This window comes from Lathyrus oleraceus, unplaced genomic scaffold, assembly GCF_024323335.1.
Source record: "Lathyrus oleraceus cultivar Zhongwan6 unplaced genomic scaffold, CAAS_Psat_ZW6_1.0 chrUn0006, whole genome shotgun sequence".
Classification (NCBI taxonomy): domain Eukaryota; kingdom Viridiplantae; phylum Streptophyta; class Magnoliopsida; order Fabales; family Fabaceae; genus Lathyrus; species Lathyrus oleraceus.
In genome coordinates, this window is record NW_026112397.1 from 313,054 (window position 1) to 323,949 (window position 10,896).

Genomic DNA, 10,896 nt, shown 5'->3' on the forward strand with positions numbered 1-10,896 from the left:
TGTCATCATTCAACGGTTAAGGGAAGTTATAGATTTTTTTTTTGTGAGAGATGGAAGTAAGTTTATCAATCGATAACCAACAAAAGATATTAATCACTCTAGTTATTTATTAAAAGATAAAGGGTAATTTTGAACAAAAATAGGCCACTCTAAAAACTTGTATCCCCTTTATATATAGTTATAGATTTAAGGTTTATGGTGTCGGTTTTGTTCGATGTCCCATTCAATTAAACAATGAGAACTATGAAAGTTATGCAAGTTCTTTTATTTTATGGAATTTTGTGATTTTTTTTTCAATTTGTAACAAATATGGGAATAATGTTTTTCACCCATGTATTTTCGAGAATATAATTTAATTTCTAGGCTTGTAAGAAATATCACCTTAAAGCGCACACGCCAAAAACTATAAAACACATTTTTTTAATAAATTTTGGCGTATTTTTGAAATTAAATCATAAGTAACAAATGTGATATATTTATCTTGCATTCTATTTTGACACTCTCTCGGTCTCAACAATTTATGATATTTATCATATATTTCGTACAATGCTTAAAAATCACATAGTATTATAAGATGATGATTACCATGATTTTAAAAATATTAAATAGCATAATTTGTGAAATAGGTTTATCACAATAAATCATTTATGAATTCCTGAAACTCTCTTCTCTCTCACCCCTTTAACAACAACACCATTTCTATTATTTTACATTGCCACTTGTTAAGTTTGAAAAAAGAACAATTAGAGTACTACATAGTTGTTTTATTTTTATTAATCCCTGCATTTTTATGATAAGAAGTGAATTGAACGATTTAAACAAACACAAAGCAAATTTTATTTTTTAAAGTATGAACGTGCAGCAATAATGAAATACATAATTTAAGAAGTTTTGATATTCTTTATAGGCAAAAGTTTACCTTAATAGTGAATGTTTAAGATAACAAACTATCAGACTTCAAAGTAAGTATATTAAGTTATAGGGAAAGATAGTTAATGCCCTATCTAACACTTCACAACCTTTGCATGTTGCTAGATTTTGATTGCTAGGAGGGATAAGAATGATTATGTTTTGTTTCAAGCAACTCCTTTCATTTGCGTGGACTGCAGTTACGGTATATAAAAATAATTATAAATTTTACTGCAGAGTATCCATAAAATATCATCAAAACAACCATTACAAACACAAAAACCTTTATATGATGGAAAAATTCATATCAATTTAAAATGAAAAATGAAAGTATTTACGTTGAACCTTATGGCAAGCACATTATTTTCAAGATAAAGTGAAAAAACTATCATTTGGAGGGACGAAGCCGTAAGGTGAAGGTGAAAAGAAGGTGCGTTTGGGAGTTGGGTAAACATAGGGGGAGACCGTTATTAAAAGAACCTATTGAGAAATATATTCCTTTTTTAAGAGCAAATATATATGATCATATCTTGCAACAATGAGGTGTTTAAGTTGTGAAAAAACTATCATTACCGTTATTTAAAGAAACTATTGCCAATTTTGAAAATATGGTGAGAGGTTATTAAAATAAATTATATTGGGAGTAAAAAATCTTGCATATTAGAAAGTTACAATAGAAAATCAAAAGTAAGATAGAAATATAATAGAATTAAAAAAGTTCAACAAAAAAATAGTATGCTGATTGAGAAAGAGATGAAATTAAAAAAAAATAGAAGAGGATTTTTAATTTGTGTCATCATTCAACGGTTAGGGAAGTTATAGATTTTTTTTTTGTGAGAGATGGAAGTTCTCGTTTAGCTTTTATACTTATTTTATGGGGAGGAAGTTTATCAATTGATAACCAACAAAAGATATTAATCACTCAAGTTATTTATAAAAAAGATAAAGGGTAATTTTGGAACAAAAATAGGCCACTCCAAAAACTTGTCCCCTTTATATATAGTTATAGATTTAAGATTTATGGTGTCGTGTTGGTTCGATGTATGATATTTATCATATTTCGTACAATGCTTAAAACTCACATAATATTATAAGATGATGATTACCATGATTTATAAAATATTAAATATTATAAAAAAGATAAAGGGTAATTTGGAACAAAAATAGGCCACTCCAAAAACTTGTATCCCCTTTATATATAGTTATAGATAAGTATAGATGATATCGAACCAGATTTAGAGATAATAAAGAAGAGAGACATATATATAAAATTATAAATTAATACGAATAAGAAAATAAAATAATGATGGTTTCAATTACAATTTCGTTAAGCATAAATCATGGTTATAAATTTAATGTATTATCTATTACACAACAGTGAGGTACCAATTTTGTAAGTAGAATGAATAAATAAACCAATTTAAAGTGTAATTAGGAAAAGAAAATCATATCCAATATAAACTTATATTTTTATGATAATGGAGAAAAGCAAAATAAACTTATCTTTATGTTTGTGTTTTTCAATTATTTTAAATTTTTTTATGTGAAGTTTTAAAAAAAAAACATTTTTTAAGAGAAACTATATATGATCATATCTTGCAACAATGAGGTGTTTAAGTTATATAACAAAAAAACCAAACCTAACACCCCAACAACCCACCCAACCACCCTAAAAAAAACTGTCATTATGGTTACTAAAAGAAACTATTGTAAATTTTAAAAATGCGGTGAGAGGTTATTAAAATCAACTATATTGGAAGAAAAAAAACTGCATATTAGAAAGTTAGAATGGAAAATCAGAAGTAAGATAGAAATAAATAGAATGAAAAAAGTTCAAAAAAAATAGTATGTTGATTGAGAAAAAGATGAAATTAAAAAAGAAAATAGAAGAGGATTTTTAACTTGTGTCATCCTTCAACAATGATGGAAGTTATAGATATTATATATTATTTTGTGGGCCAAATGATGGAAGTTATAGATATTATATATTATTTTATGGGAGATGGAAGTTAATTTATCAATTGGTAACCAACAAAAGATAGTAATCACTCAAGTTATTTACAAAAAAGATAAAGGGTAATTTTGGAACAAAAATAGGTCACTCCAAAAACTTGTATCCCCTTTATATATAGTTATAGATTATAGATTTATTTCATTGTTTGAATAAGACAAGTATACATTTGTAATTATATGTAATATATGAAACATATATCATTAATCATTGATTCTATTTTAATACTCTAATTACATTTTTTGTTTTCCAAACAATAGATGGAAATAGTTAACTATATTTATTGTCACTGTTGGATGTAAAATCAACTCATTTTCTTGGCAAAAAAGTGTATGTTAAGTTATTTCACACAATTAAAAAGAATTTATTAGTAAATAAAATTGGATAATAATTTTATTAAAAGGATGAATATTATTTTTTGTCTACTGACATAGAATCTTTTTTTAAATGAGAGAAACCATCAAAAAATTAAAGTTTGATTAAACGATCACAAAAGTAAAAGAAACCACCAAACTCAAGTTAGAAAGGACGACACAACCCTCCATGCTTTAACCGCGAATGAAGATTCAGTTTGATAAAAATTACGGTCGATTAATAAACTACCTTATAGTTTATGATTGATGACTGATAACTGATGGTTTATAGCTTATTGTGGATGATTGACGACCGATAATTGATAGATAATTGAAGAATTGGGTAAAATTAACAATTCAACTAACTTATAAATGTAGAATGACATAAAACATATTTATTACATATTTATTTTATTTTAAAGTAAAATAAATTATAAAGGATAAAAGATGACTTTTTGTGAAATAATAATGATAAAAATGGAAGAAAAAATGATAAGTTATAAGTTAATAAAATAGACTATAAGCTCATGATGAAAAGATCATTACCAAATCGATCTAAATTGTCATATTAACTTATAAACTATAAACTATAAACTATAAATAAACTAGAAGCTCGCCAATATGACTTACCAAACAGAGCCAAAGAGCATCCCTCCTTTCGAAATCCTCAATCTAACATGTCTCAGATTCGTAATTATCGAAACCTCAGAACCAAAAAAGGAAAAGGTATTAGAAGAAGTTCACTTGAACACGATCAGAGAGAGACTCATTAAGGTTTGAACTCACCTGAGAAGGCTATCAAAAATCACATTCTAAACCTTCAGGGCAAGCTCCCCAACTACATCAAAACAACTTTGACTAAGCCATTGATGTAGCTTTTGATATGTGTTTTCTGAAATTTGTTTTTTGAGACAGAAAGTAAAACGATGGAAATGATGATGAACGAAGAAAACTCTCAGAGAACCATTCTTGGAATGATAAACAACATATATATAAAAGTTATGTTATAAACGATCGAGTTATTTTTATGCATAAATTTTTATCATAGATCTAAACCTAAGAGAATTTATCGACATCAGATAGACTCACAAACATGATAAAAATATAACAAACAATAAATAAAAGTGTAATGATAAATATGTTCGATTAACTAAATCACAAATAATATCATGACCACATCATATACATATTATAAGTTACGATAATGTACCATGCGCACAGCAGAGAAAAATAAATATTTGTTTTTCTTTTTATGAGGTTTCTATTGTAGGTCGCATTAAAAATAATATTATTACATTTTGAAAATGGTAAATAAAGATATTCAAAATTATATCGAAGCATGCAAAGTAATATTGATACTGTGTAATCTATGACGTTCTTTAAGAGGAATGTCGAACATGAAATCTCTATTCGAAGTATTTTCTTTTTCCCTGGAATTGTTTTCCATAGTAAAGAAAAAATCTAAGACTCTTAAATTAGAATTTTTTTATCGAAAAAGATAGTAAAATTAATAGTAAGTAGTGTAATCATGTTTTTGCTTACCTTATAAAGATTCTAATCAATTCTTCGTACATCCCTTTATCAATGCGCTCTTGAGATTTAAAAACTACAAATACACGACACAATGTCATATTATCAAAGAAATACATTCAGAACACTTGACGCGTTTGAATATAATATGGTTTATTGCAACACAAATAATACCTGGAGAATGAAGATACTTTGTTTTAGTCTAGATTTGGTAGAACAACAATTATGACTTGTTTCTGAATTACCTGGGTTTCTGGTAAATAAGAAAAACAATGGACTTAGTAAATGTATATGGTTTTATTTACATAAACTACAAATAGCAGTTAAATTCATGCACTCAAAAATAATCTTGAGTAAAAATATTCTTAAATGAATTAAATAAAAACCTCTCCATCCTTTGAGATATTATTTCTCTTTTCACCATTTTCCAAAGTTGTGTTTTATCTGTTATCACTGTGGAGCTCCAACCGATAGAGTAAATTTTCAAACTTTGACCTGTTTCAATGAGGATGATAAAATGTTACTGAAAGAGTGATGAAAATGTAAGAAACAAATTTTTATACGTATTACGGAAAAGATAAATACACCTTATTGTCGAGTTTGCCGATGGATGAAATACTTTGTTCATCCTTCCATGTGTTCCATTTATCTTCAAAGTCTGTTATCTAAAATTTATTGCATAAGAATAATGAGAATAACTATCACCCCATTTATATCTAACGTAAAAGCATAAAATAAATGATTAAGTATAACTTACTTTTATGTCGAAGCAAGTTTCAACATTCTTTCATCTCAACTCCTTACATAATTGAAAGATTTAGCCGTGTTCTAGTTTGGTTGTATATTAAAGCAAAATAAAATTATATTTAGTTATTATCTATCTATGATATAAAGAATACAATATAAGCTTGGTATGTCGTGTAACGAAAATGGGAATCAACGTGTGAGCAATTTTTTCAATGTACTTAATAAATACCTGCGGGTGCGATAAAGAATTTGTTTGTAGACTATATTTTTTGTGCTTTCACTATCTTCTCCTTTCAATTTTCCTTCCCTGGTTAAAACTCTTGTTGTAATCTGTGAAACACCCCTGGATAAAGCCACATATAACTGTCCATGACTAAAACCATGTCGTGGAAGATATATTCCAACATTGGAATGGTTTGTCCTTGTGATTTATTTATTGTATTCCAAAACTTAGCCACACATGAAACTGCTTTCTACTAAGGACAAAAGGCAGTCCATCACTTGCAGATGTTTTTATTTTAATTCTAGGCAAAAAAAGCACGTTTTCCTGCGTTGCTTCCTGTCAAGATTTCCACATCCAACGTATTCATAAATAAACTACGACATAATAATCGGGTCCCATTACACAATTTATATCTAGGTACTGCTACATCCAATTCATTGAGATTAATTTCATATATCATAAATGTAAAGTTCTGTATAATGTAATCCATTATATTTTATTTGTATAAATATTTTAGGCTAAATAAATCAAATGACTTTAGTAATAAAATGTTTAATTTATTGAAATGTAAAAAATCTTTACACCGTTAATGCATATCAATTAACTTTCCCTTCCCTCTTTGGGGATAAATAAAGTTCGATGACGACTCTATTGTACCTTCGAGCGTACGATGTGTTTGGTGCGTACACCATTTGGTCAATTATCTTCATCGCCACCATAGATTAGCCCTCTCACGTTCGTGTAATATACCTACTAGAGCATGTGAGTCTCGCTCCTCTTGTAGGGAGAACACACCTTATACTTTTTTGGACAATACATTTAGTTTTAAAGACACTAGACATACTTACTTAACATCTTAAGACACTAATGATTTGTAGATTAACACATAACACATTATATCTCATGTATTTGCTAATCAAAACTCAACGGTAGAAAACTCATAATATGGATCAAAGATTTCTTTATTCCAAAGGCTCATCAACCCAAATATGTAAGAAAACTGTAAATGTAAGAAACAAAATCAAATTACTTAAATTCAACAAAAACTCATTTCAACATTAGGAAGGAAGCTCACCATAGGTAAACTCCAAAGGCCATTGTTTGGTTGATATGGGGAAACAAACAAGGTTAGGTCATCTATCCATATAAACTGTTAAGAGAGAGAGAGAGAGAGAGAGAGGAGAGAGAGAGAGAGAGAGAGGAGGAGAGAGAGAGAGAGAGAGCGAGAGAGAAAGATAGAGAGGAGAGAGAGAGAGAAGAGAGAGAGGAGAGAGAGAGAGAGGGAGGGAAGGGGAGGGAGGAGAGGGAGGGAGGAGGGAGAGAGAGAGAGAGAGAGAGAGAGAGATTTGAACTTAAAAATGAAGGAAACACAAATGAAATCCTTTGAATTGACAAAAAAGAACTAGAATATGTTTAATTAAAGACATATACCTATGGTTCTTTTTCTAACATCCAAGGATATATAACTAAGAATGTTGTATGTGTAATGTAATTTTCTTGTAGTTCAAGTTAGTTATTTGAGTTACTTGAATGACAAGTAACTAACCTCTGTTGTTTATTTTGAGAAGTTAGTTGTTAATTCCTCTTATATAAATACATAGTACTATATAGATTAAATGAATAAAATTTGCTTCTTTTTTTTATCATTGTCTCGCATTTTTTTCAATCCTTTCTTCAATCTGTTACAAGTTTCTATCGTTGACCAATAATTATCATATCAAGGAATTTTAAAGTTTACTATTCATACACTTTTATACATGTTCAATAGTCACAATATATTAATTCCATTGTATAAAAGAGTGCGAGTAAGAAGTTATTTTACAAACTTTGAATTCATTCATTGACAATTATTTTTATTTCACCAAGGACTACATGTGAGTGAGTTTCATTTCACTTTTCTGTAATCCTGACTTTAACACACAACAAAAAAAAAAAACATATCCCATTAAATGGGTCAGAAAATCCCAAGTTCATCAAAACAAAATCATTTTCTTGAAACCACATGTAATATATATGCCTAAGATTTAACGAGAAAATTCTTGAACCATTCAGCAGAAAGTTTTGGGTGTCTTTTCTGACCGTCTTTAAAATCAAAAGACGAGATCCAAATCTCAAGCTCGAGCCAGAATCCCATTCAAAGTTATCCAACAATGACCATGCAACAAATATCCCTTTACATTCACACCATGCCTGTCATACACAAAGGTCAATAAAACTAAAGAGTTAGTCACAATAACTAGAGGCTTAAAGATTCTTATAATAAAATATAACTTACCTAATTGCAGTTTCAATATAGTAAAGATGACGATAGTAGTAATCAATCCTATAAGTATCTAAGAGAGATTCTTCAAGAGATAATGTTGGATCGTTGAACTCATCACGACCTATCAATTTATTTTGTCAAACTTTCATTAACTTTAATAATATCATAATATTATGCATACAATATATCTTATAAAATAAGAAGTATTACCATTTTCAGTAATGTAAATTACAGGGTCCTCGTACGTTTTCTTGGTGTAAAGCAAAGATTATGAAGTCCTTTTGGATAAATACATAACCAACTCGAAGCAGACTACATAAAATTACAAAGTTATCTTTACATGTTAGAAACAATCTTTTTGAATACAAACTTACAAATGAAAAGCATTGATATATAAGTTATCTTCCAATGAAATGATGAAATACATACCATTGGACCGAGAGGCTTGCCATTATGTTCAACTGTCATTAAAAAAAAATTAGAGTATGCAAAGTTACATTTATTTTAAGCTTATTTGGAAATTGATTGATATACTTACATGTAGCATTAACAAGAGAATCAGTTTGTATGGCCGGTTGGAGACATTGGGATGGTGAGATGCATGAGCAGCATAGTAGGATGAGTAATAGTTTAGGCCTAGAAAATCAAAAGACCCCTTAAGTTCCCTTGACTCTTCTTTTGAGAACTTTGGTAATCTCTTTCCCACCAAAGTTCGCATGCTTTTTGGATATTCGCCTCTTGTAAGCGGATTCATATACCTATAGCAAAATGCAGATGCAACGAAAATCATAAAATACTCTCTCTAATTTCCTTTTACTTTACAGATTACAGCAAATCATATATGTATACATAACTATATTTCTTTTAAATACAAAACATGAAGTGAATCGAAATTAAATAATAATTGATTCAATATTTACCATCCAAACATGAAGTCGAGAGCTCGTTTTGAAGCATCAACGTCGGCCGTCGCTGTAGTGGCCGGCTCATACCAGTGTGAGACTAAGGTAATCCCTATTATGCCTCGTTGAGATGACTGCATTTTGGTTATTTTGTTAGAAACATTTCCAATAAGTTCATACTTAAAAAAACATGATCTAGAACCAGAGTAATAATAAGTAATTTTCTTTAAAAAATAGAAGACCTTATATTTGATCCGGTACAAATTTGCAGCAGCAGAATGAGCAAGAAGCTGGTTGTGTGCAGCCAAATATGGTTCTGTCCCTGAATCACCTCCTGTGCAATTCCGATTTAACCAATATGAACATCGACCCGGTGCCAACGTTCCGAATGCATAAGCATTCATGCTCACAGTCCATGGTTCATTTATAGTAATCCAATGTTTCACTCTATCACCAAATTCCTTGAAGCAAAGTTCAGCATAGTCTCTAAAATCATCTCTGCAAGATTGCGAATTACATATGTTAATCAATAATCTATAATCATAAAAAATAATTCTAAACATGAAATTGGTGTCACTCACACAATGCGATGGCTTAAAAGACCGTGATACTCATCCTCTAAAGCTTGGGGAACGTCCCAAAAAAAGTGTCACATTGGTTGCAAACCTGCATTATTCTCAATGATTAACAACTACATGGACATGAAATAAACATTGATGAATCCTTACCCTTAGCCAATAATCCGTTGATGAGATTGTTGTAGTACTTTATTCCTTCAGGATTTACACCTCCGCTAAGCTTTCCCTCTACAAATAATTAACACAAAATTTTGAATAGTTATTATAAATCAGCAATCTACGAAGAGAAATATTAACAAAAAAAAAATGACATACTTGGTAGAACTCTAGACCAAGAAATGGAGAATCTATAAGCATCCATATTCAAATCCTTTATGAGTTCAATATCTTCTTTGTACTTATGATACGAGTCAACCGCTACATCACCATTACTTCTATCTTTTATTTTTTCTGCAACCGTTTCATTAATAACTATGAGCAATCTATATACAACTGGAAATTCAATTCGGTTTATAAATAAAACAAAAATTACATTATTAACACATAATTTTTTTTATTTGTTGACAGAATAAAATAGATGATATACTCATATATTTTCAAACATGAAAAAAGAAAACAACCTGGATATTTATGAGTGAAGTTATCCCAAATGCTTGGTCCTTTCCACCCTCAAATGCTGCACCTTCATACTACAAAAAAAAAATCAAAATAACATAAAGTTAATAAGTTAATAATTACTCTTCTACAATATGAACACTACATAGATAATAATATCAGTAATTGAAAGCAATAAAAAAAGATGGAGTTGGTGCCTGATATGCAGAAGAGGCTGTTCCAAAAACAAAGCCTTTGGGAAACTGCTCCGGTTGAAATCACCAAGAGGGTTAAAACCATTCATAGGAGTAACAATGGTGATGGTTAAAAGAGAGAGTAACAGAAACACTTTGATATGAAATACTGCCATTTTTATTCTTATTTTTTCTTGACTATGCTTTGCCTTTATAGTATACGAGGCACAATATTTCATTGCCTTTATAGTAATGGAGTTTGATTACTTTACGTTGAATAGTGGATATAGATGACACAGTCCACCTTCTTTCATGGATCAAATCTATCCATTTTTAATTTATTAATTAACCTAAAAGTGTAATGTTTTATACGTAAGTTTATTAGTATGGATGAATTTAAATCAATAATTGCATATAATCTAATTTAGATATTGAATAATTATTAACATAATCTAAGTATATGATGGAGTGATATAAATAGATGGAGTGATATAATCTAAAAGTCATTAACATAATTATTATTTTTATATAGATGGAGTGATATAATCTAAAAGAAATTCACATATACACACTCATAACTATGAAATTTTGA

The 10,896-nt window shown here is 29.2% G+C and overlaps 1 pseudogene; it reads right to left on the minus strand.

Annotated features, from left to right (window-relative positions):
- Window positions 1–7,700: 7,700 nt before the first annotated feature.
- On the minus strand, window positions 7,701–10,480 carry LOC127112013 (cyanogenic beta-glucosidase-like; annotated as a pseudogene).
- Window positions 10,481–10,896: the final 416 nt, after the last annotated feature.